Here is a 23,620-nt window from a genome sequence, read left to right as displayed (position 1 = left end):
GTCTCCTCAGTGGAGCACAAAGCTGTTACAACTACACTATCTATCTCACAACTCATATAGTCCAAAGGGTCCCTGATTCCTGACCTCACTAAGGTTTGAATAATCTTAGGGAACTTAATTTAGGTCTTCTGCCTCCCCAGTACATCCACCTTTGGCACCAGGTGGAGTCCAAAGAGGCCAAAAGATGTGCTCCCTACCCTTATATAGACTAGGAGATAGGAACTATACTTACCCATGGGCAAATGGCAACACAGTAACAATTATCAACTCCTTCTACCAATATGTATTACCTTTCTTTTAAAACATAACAGCAAGTTTTCTCGGCAGACAGTGTGCGGAGCTCTACAAAAGGCTACAGAAAGGTTACAAAAGGTGAAGAATGTGAGTATAAACTTCATTTATACAGTATAAAAAGACATATATGTCACTGAACAAAAAAAAATTGATCAGTCATTTATTCAACAAAAAAACAATAGATGTGCCATTCTTTTATGTAGATACAGTAAGTTCACCTTTGGCCTTAATACCTGGTATTGTCCCCTTTGGCATCCCTTAAAGCATATGTTACATGAGCCACTATATCCATAGATAACTAAATTCTCACTCTACATTATACTGATAGGAAGAGCTTCCATTTTCAGGTATCCCTTATACATGTTTCATAATAACTCCCCAGGGATAATTATATTATCCAACAGGGTTGTACAGGGTTTCTACTATAACTTCAACCAAGGCCTAAGGAAACCAAAAATTGCTTCTCCAGTTAATATGCTGAGAGATTATTATATTGTAGGTAATCATAATGTTAAGTCTTTAGTTCTACTGTCTGAACATTATGTAGTAGGGCTTTTGCCGCCTAGTTTGATTGCCCAGTTTCTTTGATTTGAGCCCTTTTCTCCTCTCTTTAGTCCATGTCTTTATGATGATCACACAGGAAACACTCAGCAGAGCAACTTGTAAGAAGATTTAACTGGTGAGTAACTTAAGGATACTACACTACAGCATTCTCACAGTGTGGATATCGAGAACAATTTGTTGGAAGATAAAGGAAAGAGAAAAACAACAAAGTGCAGTGAAACAACAGCAGATTGTTGGTTGGCTACATGGCAGAGATTCTGTCGTTCTATGACATACTACTTCCTGCATAAAGCTTTTACCCCTATGTTATAGTGCATTCATTCCAATAAAAGTAAGGGCTTAACTAGGGTGTGATGTCATGTTTTTATTCTTAAAGTTCCCATACTCATAACTTGGGCCAAATGCAGAGCCAGTAGGGTCAAAGTACATCTGGAAAGGAAAGGTTTCAGAGAGGCACTTCAGGTGAATAACTATGCCTGATTAGTGAATGGTTAGCAAGAATACAGGTATAGGACCCGTTATCCAGAATGCTAGGGACCAAGGGTATTCTGGATATGGGGTCTTTAAGTAATTTGGATCTCCATACCTTAAGTCTACTAAAGAATCAATACAACATTAATTAAACCCTATGGGATTGTTTTGCATCCAATAAGAATTAATTATATCTTAGTTGGGATCAAGTACAAGGTACTGTTTTATTATTACAGAGAAAAAGGAAATCAGTTTTAAAATTCTGAATTATTTGATTAAAATGGAGTCTATGGGAGACGGCCATTCCGTAATTCGGAGCTTTCTGGATAACGGGTTTCCAGATAAGGGATCCCATACCTGTAATAAAACAAAATGTGATTTTGCCCCTGCTTTAAAATTATGCCTGAATCATGATGTAACAATGTGTTAAATGTTATTAGCAAGCAGTCTAAACCAAAATGTTTAATATATATGAAAATTCACTGAAACTTTTTGTTTATTTTAGAATTTATATGTGTAAAAAACAGTTCTTGTTTTTGTGCTTCTTCAATTAAAGTACAGGTAAAACATTTTTTCCTGCAATTCCTTTAAGGTAAAAGATGTAAAAGGGTAATATTTACTGATATATATATATATATATTTATTTATTTCAGGTAGGTAAAATTGTTTAATAGGCCCCTTAATGGAATATAAACAATCTGCTGGTTAAAGGGGATATATAGCATAAATTTTTACAATGCACTAAACCATGTAAAAAACTGTAAAATAAGTGCTTTTATTTTAATACCTTTGGGTTCAAATATGTCCATAACAGCTTGAAAACTGTGCTCTACCCAGACCTTATGCAAGCTTCCGGTTTAGACTCTTCAGTATACTTCTCAGAGCTGCCGGCCCAGATAGACTTCAATGCCACCACCTCACCTACTTAAAGTGAAGTGAATATTCATAGAGTGGGCAGGGCTTAGCGAGCTCACAGACAGTCTGTTCCTGATCTACTCGCTCCTCTCCCCCTCCCCTCCCCTCCCCTGGCAGCAGCACAAGCAGAGAGACACAGAAGGAGGGAGGGGTTTTCCCTGCAGCTGCTGAGTAAAGCCTGTCAGTCAGTGCTGTGACCAGTTCCTGTGGGAGACTGAAGGACTCTCCCATGTCTCATTTTGCTCTGGCTTCAGACTTGAGTGGTTGTCTCTGCAGCTCTCATATAATGACAGTTTTAGGAGGTAAAATGCTTTCTTTCTGCATCATTTCACATTTTGAGGGAGGATGAATATTATAACTGAATATGAACTTTATATAAAATGTCTCCTTTAAGTATTTATTCTGGGGGTATAGTTTTCCTTTAAGTCCCATACTAAAACTATGTACCTACAGTATAGGTAGGTAACTAAGCTGTTGCATTGCACCAGAAGTACAAGGCCACACCATTTTATGTTTCTGAGGACATCCAGTCCCTGCTTCCTTTGCTACACACACATTATCTGTGGTTATGGCCTCACAATGAGTTACATTGCTTTCAGTTACAGCCACAGCTTATGGCCAGCAATGGAACTTATTACAAGACAGGGCAGGAATGAAAGCAGGCATTTGCCATTTATGTACTGTAAATTGTCCCACAGTTTATTGTGTCTTTTCATAGTTTCCATTTGATTAGCTATACATTGGTGTAGTAGATAGTTGCTCAAAATACGTCCTCATTAAACTAATGTCTTGCACTTTAAAGGAACAGTAACACCAAAAAATGAAAGTGTTTTAAAGTAATTAAAATATAATGTACAGTTGCCCTGCGCTGGTAAAACTGGGGTGTTTGCAACAGAAACACTACTATAGTTTATATAAATGAGCTGCTATGTCAACACAGGGGCAGCCATTGAAGCTGGGAAAAAGGAGAAAAGGCACAGGCACATAGCAGATAACAGATAAGCTTTGTAGAATATAATGGGGTTTTATCTGTTATCTGCTAAGTAACCTGTGCCTTTTCTCCTGTAAATGGCTGCCCCCGTGGGTACACAGAAGCTTTATTATATAAACTATAGTAGTCTTTCTAAGTAAAACACACCAGTTGTACCAGTGCAGGGCAGCATTACATTATATAGTAATTACTTTTATACACTTTCATTTTTTGGTGTTACTGTCCCTTTAACTTTTACAATGGAAGGAATGTTTGTAGTGCATGAAATTCCTTGAATAACAAAGACAGATAATGGAACCCTTTTTTAACAACAGACGGTATTTTTCAGTTTTTAAAGTATTTGGGTTCATTCACAGGAAAATGATCTAAGTCTGCAGACAAATGAAACAATGGAAAGATTTATGCACAAGAACTGTAAAATAAAATAAAGAGCCTTTGTTGAGCAAATTCCTTTTTAAAAAATCCCTGTGCCAATTCCAAGTCAACTTATAATGAATTATTCTTTATCCAGCAACAACTGCAAGCTGATCCTGCTTAGCTCATACTCATATACCCAGTCTATACTGGCATTCCGAATGTACCTGCACAACTAACCCAGGAGGATCTAATCATACCTCCCAACATTTTGAAAATGAAAAGAGGGACAAAAATAAATGCAGCACAGAGCGCAGCGAAATTTTATTTGACCATGCCCATTTTTGCAGCCACGCCTCCTAAATACCACTCCCATTTGACTAAATTTGGCTATTTAAAGTTTGAACACATTTCTGGGGGTTTTGGGATCTTGTTTTATGTGTTATTACGGTTTTGTTAAAAAAGCTGAAATTGCCCTTTAAGCTGAAAGTCTCAGTTCCCCCAAGAGACCTGTTTAGGTTATTAGTTACAATTGTATCTCAGTGCAGGTGGGTCTTTTTAACTTTCTGGGCTCTCTGCCAAAAGCCCACTATTTTAATTAAATGTGAGAAACAATGTATCTAAGTGCAGGTATAGCTTGTTAAGATTTCTGGGCTCTCTGCCAAAAGCTACTTTTTAATTAAATTTGTATCTTTTTTAGCATTCAGTGCAGGAGATCAAAGGGAAATGAGGGCTTTTCAGTAAGAATCCAGGACTGCGGGTTGAGCTGTCAAAAGGGGGACTGTCCTGCGAAAATCAGGACAGTTGTAAGCTATGTCTAATTGTTAGGACTAAAAGAAAACATAATATGCCTAAAAACATTAGCTCATTGATTCCATACAGCATCCAGATCTGTGTTGTGGCATAGTTGCATAAACCTGTTTTTTAAACTCAAACACTGAATTTATGCCTCTGTTAATAATATGCTTATCATATAGTAAAATAAAGAAATGCATATTCAACTCCCAAAAAACACATTTAATTGCATCTAAAAAATACACAAAAATGCAATATATGTGGTTTTCATATTTTCCATATGCAATTTAATAGACCCCTATACGCCGGTGTAAATGAGTCCTAAGATACTGTTTGCACAAAGATAGATAGAATAGTAGTGCTGGTATTTTTATTGTATTGATTACGTTATTATTATAGAACAGAATTAGAACTAGAAATGGGAAATGATGACAGCTGATCATATAAACACTCCTAGTGCTCCATTGTATGTAGTGGATCCAGTAAATGAGGAATGGTGATTTTATGATTTTATGTAAGGCCTATTCATCCCTATGCCAAGGTCCAACTTCTACCTCTAATTGGTACAGAGATGGTTGTTGATGACACAGGACATTAGTTCTCTTTTGTTTTAACTATGCACAATCACACATGAAAAGAATTCTTTAAAATAAAAACCCTTATCATAGAATATGCAGGCAAAAAAAGTATGTTAATGAATTTATGATCGAATCAATCCTCTGCTTAATAATTTCAGCCCTTGTTTCTGGATTGTGTCTCTGATTTCAAATATAATCAGGTAACCTTATTAAAGGGTTTATTTAATTATTGCAAAGTGGCTTTTCTCATGGAAAAATCTACTTTCTTTTGGATCTGACCTTATTCAGTTTGGTCAAAGGAGGCAGTATTCCCATGAGAAAAGTCACTGCATCAGATCTTTCATGACTGAGTTCCTGTCTACTGACACTAAAAAAAGATTGCATTTGAATATCTATTTAATTTCTTTTCAAGTGACATTTTAAATATCCTCTGTTTTATACCACATCTACCAAATCATGGAAGCCCTATTTACAATACTCCTTGCAAAACAGGTTTAAAAAAATACAAATAGAATCAAACAGTGAGGAGAATACTAAGAAGTGTATAGGGTGACCAGCTTCTCATTTTTATTTTCTCAGTGGCATCAGGTTAAATGGTTTTTACAATTTTGGGGGAAACGTGTCCTTGTCCATCCACACCACTGTCTATTAGTGGTACATTTATCATGCTGTGTAAAATGTGGAGTGAAGCATTACCCAGGGCATTGCCCAGGGCAACCAATCAGCAATTAGATTTCAACAGTTAGAAAATCAAAGAAAAGCATCTGATTGGCTGCTATGAGCAACATCACCGGTAATGTTTCACTCCACTACAGCATGAGAAATATACCGCAATTCCTGCAAGCCCTTACATGGGATAGTGTCCCATTTTGCTTCACCATAAAATTCACGAAACTACGGAAAACCTTACAAAATGCGGCTACTGCACAATCTTTTTGACGTGCACAACCTTTTTATGCAACTTTTATTTATGTGACTGCAGCTTTTTTTTTTCACTCTCCAAATTGTGCCAGTTTTGCAAAAAAAATTGCCAGTGGTGAAATGCAGACAATTACAGCAAATCTATACCTGCCGAAAAAATGAGCTCATACTATACAGGGATAATAATACAACTGGCTGGCACAGAGGGCTTACAATTCATAATAGACACGGGCGACAAAAAATAGATGCGGGCAACAAAAAAAATGCGCATAACAAGAAAAAAACTGTGCAACAAATGCTTTTTGCGAATTTTTGGCCGATTCGCAAATTTTATGGCAAAGCAAAATGCTCATCACTGTTCCTGCCACTCTGGCACAGCATGCTGCTGGTAACGCAACAGTTTATGCTAAATAACTATGGCAAATTATGTAATATCTCAGAGGTTTATCATTGTAGCAGAACTTACAGGGTATTACAACCCTGGCTTCTCCACGGTGACACATAAAAAAAGCTAACAATATAACTGTTGGCAGGTCATACTGTGATTAACTGTGAAAAAGCATTACAATTAATTGGAATTAAAGGAACAGTATACTGCCACATCTGTTATATTCTAACTAAGAGAAGGCTTGCATGTAAGGGGGCTACCCATGACTAATAGACCTGCCATTACAGGAAAGGGTCTTGGATAGGCCATTGCTGTAAGAATTAATCATGGCACACATCACTGCAATAAACAGCTTCTCACAGATGCAGCAATAACAAACTGGAACACTGGTTGCTGATCTAGGGGCTGATTCATCAAAGTACGAGTTTGAATCCCGAAATGGGTAAAATTCGGATTGGATACAATAATTTCTGATGATTGGAAATCTCACAAAAATGCTTCCTAAAAAATCGTATTGGTGATCCAAAAGTCATGAAATTTTCGTATCCGAATGATTGGAAACAGTGGGAAAACCTTTCTGATTTTGATCCTTCTGTGCATGTTTTTAAAATAATGCCTTCCCCCTATATCTCTGCAGTATCCAGCATACAGTGCATGGGCTTCTCTTCAAGCTGTTTCACTGCAGCTTCACCAGGTTCCCACTAACCTGATCATGGAAGCTCTTGTTCCCTAACTGGCACACAATTGCCTGTGGGTCTCTCCCCAAATAGTCTCTCCTCATTTGGACAACAGACTGTCCTTGCTAGCTACCCTGACTATCTCTTACTTGTAGATTGAGTCAACATTTAACTCACTTCCTAGCCCTGGCAGGGTACAGTCTCCTACCTGGTCTGGTTCTGTGGGCATCTGTTTGCTTTATATTCTTAGGACAAAGAGAAAGTGCCTAGCTCTTGCACTTATATGAGTTCTGAAGAGGAATCTCCCAACAGGCCAACCTTAAGAGTTGGTGCCACCTATTGGACAAATTAATTATAACCTAACTAGCTAATTATTTCCACTTTAAAAAAAAAAACATATTTCACCTTCTTACATGTACACGGCATCCCCACATCCCCAGATTGTCTTCTTAAAATAAAGTCTAGGTGTCTGCATTCAAAAAGTAAATTAAAATAAATAATAATGTGTTTTCTATGGAGATTCACATTTATTCTTACTACAGTTTTACACAAACACATTTGGCAAGGAAGATAGAGAAGACCAAAGCACCTGTAGCTATGCTGCAAAAGCTTACAGCACATACATACACACCCACAGGTGAAATTATCTGTATGTTTCTGCAGTATATGTTTTGGATCAGTCTTTGGACTCAGGTCTGGTACCATTGGTACCATTAGGCCGAGATCAAAGATCTCAACCAAGAACCAGGAATTAGGCAAGAGGCAATTCTGTCAAGCAAGGATTTTCTTTCAGATATTCTATTACCCATTGCTAATGCAGAAGATGCTTCAGAGAGAATACTACCTACAAGCACTACATCGGTCATCATGCTGTTAGCTAATATGAGGAGATTTGTTTGCACTGCTGCCTTGTCATCAACATCATTATTTATTTTTATAGTTCCAGAAAGTTATGCAGCAGTATTCAAACATCGAGGGCAGCCATACTGCAGTTTAGATACAGAAGCATGATTGTATGAACAAAGCACAGAGAGCCAGGTATTCATAGAGCAGGCTAAATTCTCATTAGACTACCCTCTCGAGGCAGCTCGTCCGCTGGCCAAGGAGAGTTTTGTAAAAGTTTTATAGTGTACTTTATGATCACAGCCCTAATGTTATGGAGTACAACTCCCATCATGCTTTAACCATAGTTTATATTGACTCATGCTGGGATTTGAAGTACAGCAATGTTATTCAGAAGATGTTATTTATACATTACTGAAAAGAATATTTTTATGCTGTTATGGTGCATATAAAGAGGGTAACATCAGAACCATCTTCAATGCCAAATTTCTGATTAGAAATTAAGAGGATAAACCTTATATTCAAAGTATTGTACATAATATTTAGTCAAATATTGTGTTTGATTTTATTTCATTTTATTATCCGTATAAGTAAACCCATGTGGCTTAAAAAAACCTTCCATGTTAAATAACCTACAAAAGATGCCTATAAAAGGCATACAGACTAGGCCATTATATCTCTTTAAAATATTAATGGAAGCCACTTTCAAGTCATAAATAACATTTTAAACACATATTTTCAAGTATAACAAAAGCAAACTTCTAGAATAGTGCTACAAATAGTATAATAATTTGGATATTTCAGCTTCTATCACTTCCCAGCATCCTTTCTTAGAACAAACACCTGATATTCAAAAACCCAACAGCTTCATCCACTGCTAAAGTCCATCAACTCTTAAATGGTGCCCCAATAATATCCTCAAGAAAACTAGGTATATCAGGCTTCAACTGTTGGACATGCATTCATTGTATGAGAGGTGTCCAAATGCATGATGGATGTCAGCTGGTAAGCATCTTGCTGATTTTGCTAGAAGGGGAGCCTTTGAGCGAATTAGACTAGCAAATAGCAGTAAGATCTTGCAGACATAAGGCAAACTAAAGGGACACTTTTAAAAGTTGCAGGACATCAAAACAAATTATTTTAGTATGGCATCAATAATATCTAGAGATACAGACATTAGTGAAGAATCTGCTACTTGATTTAATATGACACAAAGAAATACCATTCACCCGTGATTCAGAATAAAGGTATAGATACTGTGAATTGTTCATCTTGCACATATAGCAATGCCCTGTTGCATATTTTAAACAATGGTGCGCCAGATGCATCACAATGCACAAATAATATAGTCTGCATTTTTCTTCTGAGTCCTTCACTGAAGGCAGCTTTAAAGTTGGTTGTTTTATTATGAAGCATGTACTGTACTATACATGGTCTTACTCATATCCCCCCACATGTATCAAACATGTGTGAATGATAATGATAAAGAATGTGTCTAATACAATGGTTAAATGACTGTGAAAGAGTATTGATTAAATGATATGCCACTAATTACTGGTCAAGTAGTTCCTTTAGAAAAAGATGGAGAACAGACTTGCCTCTGTTAGGGTCCTTTTGTTCTGCACTGGTAGTTCCCAGATGAATAGGTCTCATCTAAACTTTGTTTGTTCATTGGATTGTTGCAATACACGTAGCACAAATCCTCTGACAGAGGTGCAAATGTTATATGACCATACATATATAAAATATGGATAATTTGCATCCTCATTTTCTTTACTACATGCTGAACAAGCTATAACATTTGCATATTAAGGTGCCTGACTGTACCCAAAAACATACTGTATACAGGTATGTGATTCCTTATCCAGAAACCCATTATCCAGAAAGCTCAAAATTACTGAATGGCCAACTCCCACAGATTAGTTTTTAATCAAATGCTTTAAGATTTTAAAAATGATTTCCTTTTTTCCCTGTAATAATACAACAGTACACTGTATTTAATCCCAATTAACATATAATTAATGAGGTTGTTGACCTTTAAATTAACCTTTTGTATGACATGGGCATTGGTATTCTAAAACAATTTGCAACTGACTTTCATTTTTTATTTTTTTTTGCATTTTCAGTTATTTAGCTTTTGTTCAGCAGCGTTTTAGTTTGGAATTTAAGCAGCTATCTGGTTGCTAGGCCCTTGTTTACCGTAGCAACCAGGCAATGGTTTGAATTAGAGACTGGAATATGAATAGGGCGAAGAACTAAATAGAAAGATACCTTAGAAGGCTGCTGCTAGTGATAGTTTTACATTATAATTAGCAGTAGTTTATGTAATGCCTTTTAGATTGTAAGCTCTTTTGGGCAGGGCCCTCATCACCTCTTGTATCGGTTACTGATTGCTTTATATGTTGCTCTGTATGTCCAATGTATGAAACCCACTTATTGTACAGCGCTGCTGAATATGTTGGCGCTTTATAAAGAAATGTTAATAATAATATTAATAAATGCACTTATTTCTGCATGCCGATAAAATGCAGTGATTTGTATGAAGTGCTAACACACAGTATTTTTAATATAGTAGAACCCCAATTTTATGCACTCAGATTTTACATTTTCCCAGAAACTGTACCCAAAAACCTGACTAAATACTAATTATTCCTGGGCCGGCGCACGTATGCAATGTTAGTTTCTTCCTGCATTTTACGTTTTTTTTCTGAAATTAAGGTTGATATTTTAGCGGTTTTCAAAAAAACTTAAAAGTGGGGTTCTAATGTATAATGTTTATTATTTGGTTTGGCTACACTGGTGTATCGCTTCTTGTCCAGTTGCACTATATTTTTGGAATCTGATAGGTGCTCCTTTCAGTTCTGACCCATCTTAATCAGGCAACATCCTTTCAAAGGCAATGTCAGGATCCTGGCACAGCTTACTTGCACCATCTCCACCAAGTCAAACATATGCAAGCTGTGTCCTATCACCTTGGGCCACCTACAGTATTTGTAGCTGTCCAGTTAAAATAATTAGAAAAAAAAACACACATACACAGACCCTGGCGCAGCCATGTAAGGGAGCAGAAAAATATGTAATTCTGGAATGCCATACTTATAGCCTTCCTGCTATTATTTAACTATGATGCTCAGCATTCCCTGATAACCAAAGTTTAGTAGGCCACAGGTTTGACATTCTTGATAAATATACTAAAAGACTTCAATAATTGCTATGAAATGGTTTATGTCCAATGTCTTTTATATTTTTATTTACATTTTCTCTTCCAAGTGTCCCTGTGATGATGGGATGTTAGGTACAGATACTTCTCAGATCTGCGCCTTCTGCAATTTTCGGGGGGTTCACACAAAACACCCATTTTGCCAATCCTTTAGAGCAGTGCTGTCCAACTTCTGAGGTACCGAGGGCCGGAATTTTTCCAGCCTACATGGTGGAGGGCTGATAATGAAAGCCAGTTTTGATCACTCCCCCTTTTTGAACCACACCCATGTTATCTCATGGCCATAGTCATATTAATGGTATTGCAGCAAAAACCTGCCATTCTCTGCCTTCCCTAGCCTGCCTATGTGTGCTATACTCTGCCTGCCCTATGCTGCCTTTGTGTGTCATACTCTGCCTGTCCTATGCTGCCTGTGTATGCCATACTCTGCCTGTCCTATGCTGCCTGTGTGTGGCATACTCTGCCTGCCCACACACCGGCACACACAGGAAGCATAGGGCAGGCAGAATATGGCACACACAGGCAGCATACAGTGACACAATGCTGGCACTGCTCCTACAGTTTGCACAATAACTAAATATTAAAAAAAACTTTTTAATTGCAGTACCACCTCAGTATATTTTCTTTAGTGTGCAGGGTTTATTTGTGGGTTTCTACTGCTGTCTGAGGTTTGAACAAGTGAACAATGTGGGTGATTATAGTCTGAGCCTGAGGTGTGAACAATGCAGAGGGTGAACAATTTAGGGATTAAAAGGTGTGAACAACACAGGAGATTACATTTTTAAACAATACAGGGGGTTTACAGCCTGAATCTGAGGTGTTAACCATGCAGGGGGCCAGGATTGATATCATTTAAAGCTTACACAAAGGAAAGCTACCAAAGTAGCCAGACAGGTGGGGGGCCACAAAGAGGGGGGCCGCCAGTTGGACAGCACTGCTTTAGAGTTTAATCTTGAAGGGGAGGGGGGTAATCCAGTTAAAATGTGTCTCAACCCTTTCTCCTTGTAGATTGTAAGCTCTTTTGTGCAGGGCCCTCTTCACCTCTTGTATCGGTTATTGATTGCTTTATATGTTACTCTGTATGTCCAATGTATGAAACCCACTTATTGTACAGCGCTGCGGAATATGTTGGCGCTTTATAAATAAATGTTAATAATAATAATAACTTGTCCTACAGACCTGACAGTCTACAATTTAGTTGCAATGTTCTTATTGCAAAAAATGGGGACAGGCTATTGGCATAAGTACAGTATTTAAAAAAAATACACAGTACAGGTATGGGACCTGTTATCCAGAATGCTCGGGACCTGGGGTTTTCCGGATAAGGGTTTTTTCTGTAATTTGGATTTCCATAACTTAAGTCTGCTAAAAATAATTTAAATATTAAATAAACCCAATAGGCTTGTTTTTCCTCCAATAAGGATTAATTATATCTCAGTTAAGTACAAGGTACTGTTGTATTATTACAGAGAAAAAGGAAATCATTTTTAAAAATGAGAATTATTTGCTTATAATGGAAATATGGGAAATAGCCTTTCTGTAATTTGGAACTTTCTGTATAATGGGTTTCCGGATAAGGGATCCCATACCTGTATTATCATTTTCATTTAATTTACTAAGTATCACATTTACAATGTATTTTTTATGAGCTACAAACTTTAAAGTGCTTAAAGTTCCCTGGCCAACTCCTGGCTCTGTACCACACACTGAGACTAAATACAAGCCTAGCATTTTACACCTGAACACACCGCAGGGAGGAGGATATACAGAAGCCGTGAGAGAGGAGATAGGACACGCTGCAAAGACTGGAAAAGGCAAAACTAGAAAGGCAAGAAAACTCCAGGTTAAGATTTCTTCTATGGTTCTGCCTTCATCCTTCCAGAGCGCCACTGATCATGCTCCCTAATGAAAGGCAGAAAGGAAAAATATCTTAAACTCTCTCTCCTGAAGCTCTGAGCTTTCAAATGCAAATACCTTCTCGAAATGAGATAGACTGGATTCAGCCCCCACCTCCCCCCACCCCCCATTATAACCCAACTGTAATTCTTATACTCCGGGCTCCAGCTGTACCTCCTTGTCAAGAAAGATGGTTTCGGGTTGGACGCAGTTGTAGCAGTCGCGGTTTCCAGGAGGAAGAGAGAGTCGATGTGCAGCAGTAGCAGCCGCAGCTAGTCGCTCCTGTCAGCTGAAGTGGCGCTAGGCAAGGGGCACGGAGCATGATCTCACACAAGCACTTTAGTACTCAGGAGACCCCCACATCAGAAAGCTGCTGCTGCTGCTGGCTGAGCGCACAGGCTGCCTACACCAGACCTCCTAGAACTTCTCAGCTGAGCCAGCGGCTGCGCAACGCACATGTCTGAAGGAGTAGGTAGAAGCAGAGCGGCGCAACGCACAGGGGATTTACAAAAATCCTTTTTCTGGCCGAACAAGGACAGACATTAAGGTAACATTTGCTTTTTTTGGGGGGGGGGGGTACATTTTTTATAGGTATAATCGTTTCATTTTAGGGAATTGTGTCCTAGTTTCTTTGCAGTATTATAGAAAGATGCGACCATTCCCACGCACCAGCAATGACATTTAGAAGTTACTTCTATTATAATCGGAGGCAGCTTTGACAAGAGATTAGAAAGACCTGCTGCCTGTGAGACTATATAAAAGGCAAGTCTGCAGAAAGCGGCTGGGAAGGAGATGGGACCAGAACGCAGCAGAATGCCTTTTAGGCTAAGAAGCCAGTAATAGTCTTCCAGGCATCCGAAATCCTCATGAAGGTAATTATAGACCACACGGTGCTACTGACGCTGCAGAGATAGATCAGTAAGGGTTTTTTTTTCTGTTTAGCGCATGTTCAGCCTAAAGTAAGAAAGACCTTGGAATTAGCGCAGCGCCATGCCTGCATTGATTGTGCCGGTGTAGTACATTCTACTTCTGTCATCGTATCTGTCATGTCACTCAATGGAAACGTGTTGAAGCGTCTGCCTTCCATGAAACACATTGTTCCTAATGTTTCAGGAGTTATTGCTCGGATTCCGAACTACTGAGACTTTACATTGCTTCTCTGGTATGGTGCTTTATCACTGTGTTCCTGGCAATTGGAGCTAAAGATAAGGTCAGAGAGGGTGATGTTCAGCATGACTTCACATGCAAGTGTCAGGATACAGGCTAGGCACCCTAATGTGAAATTATTATCTCAGCATTTGCCTTTACAGTTCACTGAGGTTCATATTGCCACTCCACTGATGCCAGGCAAGAACACAGAATCCAATAATTATTCCCTAGATTAAGTAGAGCTGTTCATTTCCAATTCCAGCCAGGTACCTGCTTCCCAGCCTAGAAGAATATAAATGCTTGGCTAGCACATATGCTAAGAATAAAACTGCTTACTTCTTACTGTGCTCTAACACAAATTATGAAGGTCAGTACATTCAAGCGTGCGTGTTTAAAGGCAACACAAACTTTTTAAAACTGTACTGAAATATCACTAATGAGATGTTCAATTAGATTGATTAAGTAGCACCAATAATAACTCTGCACATGTATTGAAATGTTATTGTTGCAATTTTATTTAAATAATGCGCAAGACTACCTTATAAAAAGGCAATTTATGGGGAAAATATTATTATGTACTGTTTAGTGATACACTACTCAGAGGTCATATTAGAAGGCTGCTGAAAGGATTTTGTTGTAAAACTGGACTTAATAATGTGCCGGTATTTTTAAAGACTATTTAGTGTTGGATAATGTTGCATTTAGTGGATTAGTAAAATCCATTATTTGTATACTACTGACATTGTAGGGACTCAGATCTTCCCTTCCTTACTGTACCCCCCTGATGTGTAACAGTTCAGCAGAACTGATGTGATAATTGATAGGGATTACACTGCTGCCCAGTTATCTCATTTGCTGCTGCAGCCACACAGACAGGGATGTTACATTATTGGAAGGTACCTCTCTATATTCATTTGCAGTGTGGTGAATTAGCACCCTGACAACAGACTCTTAATCAGAATGTTGTGCTTACTATCCATGTACAGTGCTCATTAGTGTTTCAATGAATCCTAGTGTTCCAGAGTGGGAAGGGGAAGATTTCACCTACCAGTCTGAAGTTATAATCCCTACTGGTGAAAGGAGCGTACCATGCCTTGCTCACCTGCATTTATTATACTTTAGGTTGCTGGGTCTAATCAATATTCTCTATTAGCTTTAAAAGTGCAATAACTGTGTTCTAAATTTCATGAATGCAAAAATAGTCAGCCAGGCTTTCATTAATTTCTCTAGATGTGAATTTTAAATTGCAGCAAATTACTTGACACTGACCAAGCTGCTGAATGTCAAAACCCATTAATCGTCGGTTATTAAATGGCAGTGTTACCCTGATTACAAGAGCGTTCTTGCAGTGTTTTCATGTGCTTGCGGATTGCTGTTCCAACCACCTCTTGGGTTAGCAGTACCCTTTGTGAACACTAAGTGTGATTTGGATTAGCTTGTCACTTGTCATCTGTTTCGCTGTTAACATTTTGTGCCTCCTGTTGCAGCGAGTCTTCCAGTTTGCAGCCATACAGTTATACATATCTTTTAAACATCTTGCAGCACCATTACCTTTTACACTAGAAGCAATAGGGTGCTGCTAGCCAGCTGGCACATTATACATCATGCACATCCCCCTGCTTTAGCACTGCACTACATCCCAAGAGCGCTACACATGACAGCATTGCATAATTTGCCTTAGCTGCTGACAAATTCTTTTTTTTTTCCATCAAGAGACTTGCTGTTTATGCCAGGTCTCTGCCCCATTTGCCTATATAATGCACCCTGAAATACAGACTTTACAACAGGTTAAAATGTATTGCCCTTTGAGGGGTATGTTTATTGTTTTTGTAATTATTTGATTATTAAAACTTTTGTCTGCACAAAGCAACTTGTTTTCTATTTAAACTATCTGTACCAGTTAACGAACTCTTTCTTTTTTTAAGATCCCAATAAAACACAAGTTGACCAATTCCTATTTAGCAGTGCCTATTTGAGATTTATAACTCAGATTTAATTCTTGTCCTGATTGACTAAGTACATATGTACCTGTTATCGATCCCATTTTATAGAGAATGAGGGGATTCACAAAACTTGTAGCTCTGGTGAATCTGATCAGAAATAAACACGACTGGTTTAATACTGCATGGAGTTAATAATTCAGAAATGTCTCAGGGACAGATTCTAGAAATTCTTGCATTGCATTGCTTCTTTTGATACTTACATTCCTGATGTATATTCCAGGGCATATTTGTTGGGGGTATATTGTGGCGTTCTTTATGCATTAATTTGCCCAGTGCATTTCATACATCCAATAAAAAGCAAATGTTGCGTTCATGTGAAAAAAAGTAGTGACATTTCAATTAAAAGTCTGTTTAATATTAGCGTAAATCTGGTTAGCACAAGTGTATAAAGCTGTGTGTGAAAGCCACTTACTTAGGTCCAGTTTTTAGGTTGTTTGGCAGTTCTTTTGGGAACTGAAGATTCAATCTAATGACTATAAAGCTAAAAATAGCTGTGCAGATAATCTCTTTATCTGAGGGAGAGACTGGTATAGCTGTGACTTCCAGAGGCACACCCAATACAACTAAGGAATAAAATATAACCATTATAGGACTGGCCCTCCTAGGACCCAGCAAGGAAACTGTTTTTCAGTGCTTACTTTTATAACAGTTAACTATAGATGATACTGACTGTTACAGGTGTTATATCAGCCTGTGTAAACCTAAATAAGTTGTGGCTGATCTGTTCTTAACTGGGGTTCCCAGGGGCCTAAGCCCAGCAGGAGATACCCTGGTATTCTGGCATGTCAGTTTGACCCTAAATATACAGACACACAAACATATAGATATATGTACTATAGGGGTAATTTATAAATGCATCCATAATTGCAGATGCCCTTCCAAAGTAGAGAGCAGATTGACACAATTCATTATTGAATTCATCCTGTTTCTTGTTGAAGGGTCACTTAGTCACACTGGCTCCCTGGAGCTACTTGCAACCCTGGATCTGGTGGTAACTCCAGATTTTTCACAGTGGGTTGTGTTGGGCATACCCGACTTGTTAACAGGAATCAGATACAAATGCTGTTTTAAATGAGTGACCCAGAAGTGACACAGCTTGCACCCGATTTGTGTAAAAATGCAAATGCAAAATATTTTGTGCAATTATGGTGGGGTGTGACTTGGAGCCTGGCTGCAGTTATACTGGAATTATGGAACATACTCTGCAAAATAGGTAAAAATCATTGCAATTTACATCCAATATTGCAATGACCCGTGAAGTTTCTTTGTCTCAAACAAAATGTTGTTAGTAGCTTTATATTTCTAAGTACCATTCTCCTTTTTTTGAAAGTTAAGCATCTTGGGATTTATGGTTAAGAAAAACGTTAGCTTGTTTTACAGAAGTGTTAGAACTTTAAGACCATCATGGTGCTACTTATTTACATACATTATCCCCAAGGATTCTGGGTGCTGTAGTTAAACATCAGTTCTGTAGTCTCTTGACCTCCAAAAAAGCTCAAACTGGCTAACACCAAAATTTTAGATGCTACTTATTGTATGTTAATTTCAAATGCCACAGAGGTACAGTACTATTTATCCACCACAGAGGTACAGTACTATTTATCCACCACAGAGGTACAGTACTATTTATCCACCACAGAGGTACAGTACTATTTATCCAGCTATGTCCAGGTTAAATACGTTTAATTTTTCTTAACTGATGTAGTTAAACATCAGTTCTGTAGTCTCTTGACCTCCAAAAAAGCTCCAACTGGCTTACACCAAAACTTTAGATGCCACTTATTGTATGTTAATTTCAAATGCCACAGAGGTACAGTACTATTTATCCAGCTATGTCCAGGTTAAATAAGTTTAGAACTTTTCTTAGGAAACACACAAACAGCATTAGGATTTTTTTTAAAAAAGTATAAATGTTATTTTGTTATCCATCAAAAGATTTGAGCTGTTGTGACTAGAGACTAGGCAAATGTCACTGTCAGTATTAACCAGTGGGTGTCACTGTGGTACAGTACAAAGAGATATACTAACTGTGGAGTGATGGGGGTTGGGGGGGAGAAATAATACAAAATTTTACCTTGTTTGCATCTATCACAATTTTATATTTCAGAAAACTTGTTGATAAGCTTAACTCTGCTTTTGTGAAGAGCACACAGTAGCTCAAGGGTAGGAAAGCGGCTGCATGCAGGGTTTTGCTGAATATTGTCAGCTGTAACCAGTGCTCTTTTAAAAATGACAAAAATGGCATATACGAGTAAAAGCTTCTCTCATGTCTCCTTTGGTTTTGGATTTCACTTTCAGGTGTACTCAACACCCTCTTGAATGGGCCTTAGTACTATGCTTTTAGCAGCTAGCAAGCTTTGAACTTTTGCTATCACATAAAATATCTAAAAACATTGTATCATATATAGCCTCTGTTGTACTAGAAAGGACCCTTTATTGCAATCCTGTTGCTGAGTTTCAGCACCATCTTCACCTTTAGGATTAAAGTTCAGTAGACTTGATTACTGGCATGGCCGGCACAAACCTGAGCTTTTCCACAGTGGCAGTGCTCTACTATACTTTGGTACTGTGATTTCCCATAGTAATATCTAAGAATATTGCTTCATGTGACCCCACTAGGAAATAACCTGTACACTGTGGATAAACTATATATATATTATATATATAATATATAATCTCTTTATCTACACATTAAAGTGCAATTAAACATATGAGGCCCAACAAGGTAGCTACACAGTAATTAGATTGAAATGGCACAGTTCAGCTAACCAAAATAACTAATATATATATTTATGTATATGTAATAATAATAATAATAATATATATTATTGTATTATGTATTACATATACATAAATCATGTATACAAGTAGAGCTTCTATTACATTTACCTTCCTTATTCAATTATGTCACTGTCACATACAAGACCATAATAACTTACTCCTTAGGTGAGTTTTATGGGCACTTCCCTAATACACTACCTGGCACCTGGGAGCCAAATGTACTATCCCTTCTGCTCCAAGAGAAGAACAGCATTACTGATAACAAGTCACTTAGTTCTCTCTGGTGCATCTCAAGCAACTCAATACTTTGTTGTTCTTTTCTAGAGCAATAATTGCTGATATCAACCAGTTGTTTAATTTTTTGGCTTACTTTTTCATTGTCTTTCATTTGACTCATATATTTAGAACCAGCTTCTTTTCACAAGTGGGACTTTTAGGGTAAGAACCCATGGAGCAGTTGAGTCGTGCAACTTTGTGCAACATCGGATTACTGAAGTGATGCAAAGGTCTATTGTGGGTGACTAAACCGCTCCGTGGGTTCTTACCCTCAGGGTGAAGACACGGAGCTACTAGTAGCAGCTTCTTGTCATGGCTACAAAAATAGACAATGCTGATAATTTACTGATTATTTTCTCTGTGTGTGTTTTAGCAGAGGCAATTCTCAGTATTGTCTATGGCAGGGTATTCACCCTTAGTGCTTCTTATTGGACTATCATTCAATTATTTGTGCAGAGTCCAGAATTTATTTTAAAAGTTTTCACTAGTCTTGTCTTTTCCCTGCAGTCTCTTCTTCCTTATCTCTTCTTCTAGCTTTCTTCTGTGTATCCCTTGGGCCTGTATCATGTATTAGGGTTTAATCTACCAACATGAAGTGTAAAGGTTATAACATGTGAATCCCTGTGTTCATGCCCCAGACGTGCAGCTCAAGGAAGTAATCCATGCTCCAAATCATATATGTCAAACACAAGGCCTGGGGGCCAAATCCGGCCCACCTGGCTGTTTTATGAGGCCCTTGGTGAGTGTTTCTGACCATCCAGCCTGATCAATTTCCATTTTCCTCACATAGTAACTAAGACTAAGGGGTATATTTATCATGCTGTGTAAAAAGTGGAGTGAAGCATTACCAGTAATGTTGCCCAAGGCATCCAATCAGTAATCAGATTTCAACAGTAGCAAAGTATCTATTGGCTGCTGTGAGCAACATCACCGGTAATGTCTTACTCCACTTTTTACACATTGTGATAAATATACCCCTTAGTATCTTACTAAGTATATTAATAAAACATTTGGGCCATGTTTTTAGCCTGTGTTTTAGATTTCAGCCCCCTTATGTGATTGAGTTTGACACCCTTGCTCCAAATGATATATGGCAGACATTCACAGATCCTATGAACAGATTTGCCTATGAATGTACGCTAAAGGACAAAATGCGTAAGGCTAAGTTTGTTATGTTTTTGCAGCACAGGTATAGGACCCGTTATCCAGAATGCTCGGGACCAAGGGTATTCCGGATAAGGGATCTTTTTTGGATCTCCATACCTTTAGTCTGCTAAAAAATCAATAAAACATTAATTAACCCCAATAGGATTGTTTTGCATCCAATAAGGATTATTTATATCTTAGTTGGGATCAATTACAATGTACTGTTTTATTATTACAGAGAAAAAGGAAATCAATTTTAAAATTCTGAATTATTTGCTTATAATGGAGTCTATGGGAGATGGGCTTTCCGAATTCGGAGCTTTCTGGATAACGGGTTTCTGGATAAGGGGCCTGATACCTGTAATAGATTCTTTAACAAACACCTGTTTGCAGGATCTGAACTTGCCAACCATATATAATTTCAAGTAATCTACCAGCATGCCTCTTGCTGCTGTTTGCTGTTGAAGCCACACTCTGAGTTTGCTGCTTCTTTTCCCCATCCATCCAGTCACTTGAAATCGAACACAGATGTTGGTGGCATATGCAGGTGGAATAAACAGGAAAATCTCTGGTGGGCAGGCATACTTGATGTACTAATGAGACATTCATGGTTTCAAAAATGGCAGAGTGTGCCCACAGCATACTTTAAAAATCCCAAGCCAAACAGTTTAAAGGCAACTCAAAATATAATTTTTTGCCCAATAAAAGCAGCTTTGCAATATACATTTATTACAAATTTGTAATGGTTTTCAAGTTATTTGTATTTATAATTGCTATTAGAAGCAGTGCTTGCCTGTCTTTTTCTATTCTCTGCCCTGGTGGCTCAGACTGTTGAAACAATGTAACACAAGGCAGCAGCCTGAAAGACCTGTATTGCTGGAGAAGCAAGACCTTTGCAACATTGTTTAAAATGTAACAACCAGGAGTTCAACAAATGCTGCTTTCGATAGCAATTACATTTACAAATAATGTTCAAAGCGCTACAAATTTTTAATTATTTCATATTGGAAAGTTAAATTGTTTATTTTGAATACAAAAAAAATTACATTTGATGTATATCAGAGTAAACATGGCTTAGAAACATGTTATAGAGAATATGAAACACGCTGGAATTTAAACTTTTGTTATGCCTCCAAGCCATGATGATTTTTACTTGCAAGCCTGGCATTAAGCAGTAATGTAGTTTGCAGTAATTCGATTGGTAACTTTCTGAGATACTTTTCTTTTACAATGCTGCCCATACTTTTGCACAGAATAATGCCTGTAAGGGATCAATAATCAGAACACCCCAGTGACAATTGCCCTTGGTTCCTACTATATATACTTTATACTTCTGGCCTTAAAGTACCCAGTGGGACAACAAAATTACAGAGCTTTTTTTATTTTTTCCCCATGTCTTTTTGTTTCACATTTGCAGCAAGAAAGCTTTATGTGTTCCTTTATTCTGTAATTTCTTTATGCTGCCTTTCCATGACCAGATCGGCTATTATACATCCGCAGGCACAATTCTGTAAGTCTTTGGCGCTGATCAGCACATTAACTAGTCTGTCTCATGGGAAATTCAGCGATGTGTCTACCATAATTTGTTTACTTCGCTTTCTTATTCCACATTTACGTGCTTCCTTCAGTAGCATTCCCTGTTCATTTACGGTGCCAGTGGACTCATTTGTTGGTATTTTTTGACCCTACATCGCTTTTTTATTTGCTGATATTTAATTTTAATGCTTTGGACTTTTGAATAAATACTTTATTCATTATTATTTTAAGATATTTTGCATTCCTTTAGTCTTAAGACTATATCAAAAGTTGAATTACTACTAATTGGATATATGTTTTTATCCCCTCTCTATTTAATATGATATTTTAAAGCAACATCTTTTTCATTTCCTACAAAATGTACCCTTTAGTAGCCCCAAAATGGCAGCACCTTTATATTTTACTGTAGCTAAAATCAGCATATTAAATGTATACATAACAAATGAACACACTTTCTTGAGGGTAGGAAATACATTTTAAAAGGATCATTTAGGATTGTTGGTGCAGCACAAGGTACTAAAATTGGCAGATAATTGCTCATATTAAAATATAAATACTTTGCATTAGTAGCTCTTTGCACTAATTTACTGGTCTCCTTCAGTGTATAAGGTGCAAGGCCCAAGTCTAATATTATGGACTTCCGCAATGTCACTGCTCAGATAAGTAGCTGGACCTGCAACCAGAATTGATCACGGAGCCATCAGTTTTGCAGATCACAGGCACTATGCTGCCTGAATATTAGCCATCCACTTACTGATGTACTTGGGTAGAGGCTGTAATTCTAAACATTTATCATTATTAGGCCAATCATTGAGATCAAAATATTTTTAGCTGAGTTTGAGGTGACTTATGACATTCAAATCAATATTAATTTGTTTAGATGATTTGCACTTTGATATAGATCAAACTGGCCAAAATATTAACATTCAAATTGATACAAAGCTATTCATGAAGAAGTTGGTTTGAAAACTATTGACTTAAAAGTCAACTTTATTTTAAGTTTATTATAGGATTGATACACTGGGATGTAGTGAAATGTCATATTTTCTATCCAGCCAAGTTAGTTTGTTCTGTCCTACTTTATAGGATCAAATTCTTGCCATATTTTTGTGATCTAACATTTGGTGAGCACACACTTTGGTAATTGACAATGTTACAAAAATCCTTAAATTGCTGTTTGCTATAGTTCTAAGCTATATTCACTCTAATTATACTCTAATTGACTTTAAAGTCAGTCAGTTAGTATAACAAAATCCCACCATGACATCTAAAGTAGCCCTTTCTCTTCTGAAGGAGGTGCAGTATAAATCACTGCAGATCCTACAATTAATAGATTTTATGAATAATAAAGCTGTTGATACAAATGCATACTATATTAACTTGGATTTGTGTGTGTGTATGTAAGAGAGAGAGAGTGAGCACATTATTATCCAAATATATCAGTTGATTCCTAGTATTTGATTGACATTCAGTGTCTAAGAGAACAGATTAACATGGTAAATATCACATTTATCCCTCTGTTCTTTACAAGGGGAATAATACTAACATGAACAAATGTTTAAAAAGTATGCACCTTTAACACACACACACACACACACACACACATATATATACACTCCATTCCTGATATACTTTTTGTACATGCTGTTTTAGTAGGCTGGGGGAAGTAATTTTCCTTTGCAATCCTCACTTTCTTGTTACGAGTATGTAATCATCTCTAGCAAGAAACAGTAGGAAGAAATAAATGTGAACTTAATAAGTCTCTACCATTTAGCTATAAAAAAACATAAAGTTCTTAGTTTAAAGGTCCAGTAAATCCTAC

General features: G+C 37.5%; 1 protein-coding gene across 1 annotated transcript in view; it reads left to right on the top strand.

Annotated features, from left to right (window-relative positions):
• The first annotated feature begins 12,808 nt into the window (after nt 1–12,808).
• Nucleotides 12,809–23,620, top strand: part of cdh7 (cadherin 7) — a 104,633-nt gene continuing 93,821 nt past the window's right edge. The window contains exon 1 of the mRNA XM_018095030.2: nt 12,809–13,454. The gene's annotated coding sequence lies outside the window, so the exon portion shown is untranslated. The remainder of the gene's footprint in view (nt 13,455–23,620) is intronic.

This window comes from Xenopus tropicalis, chromosome 6 (genome assembly GCF_000004195.4).
Source record: "Xenopus tropicalis strain Nigerian chromosome 6, UCB_Xtro_10.0, whole genome shotgun sequence".
NCBI classification, from domain to species: Eukaryota; Metazoa; Chordata; class Amphibia; order Anura; family Pipidae; genus Xenopus; species Xenopus tropicalis.
This window is presented reverse-complemented; position numbering and strand designations above follow the sequence as displayed.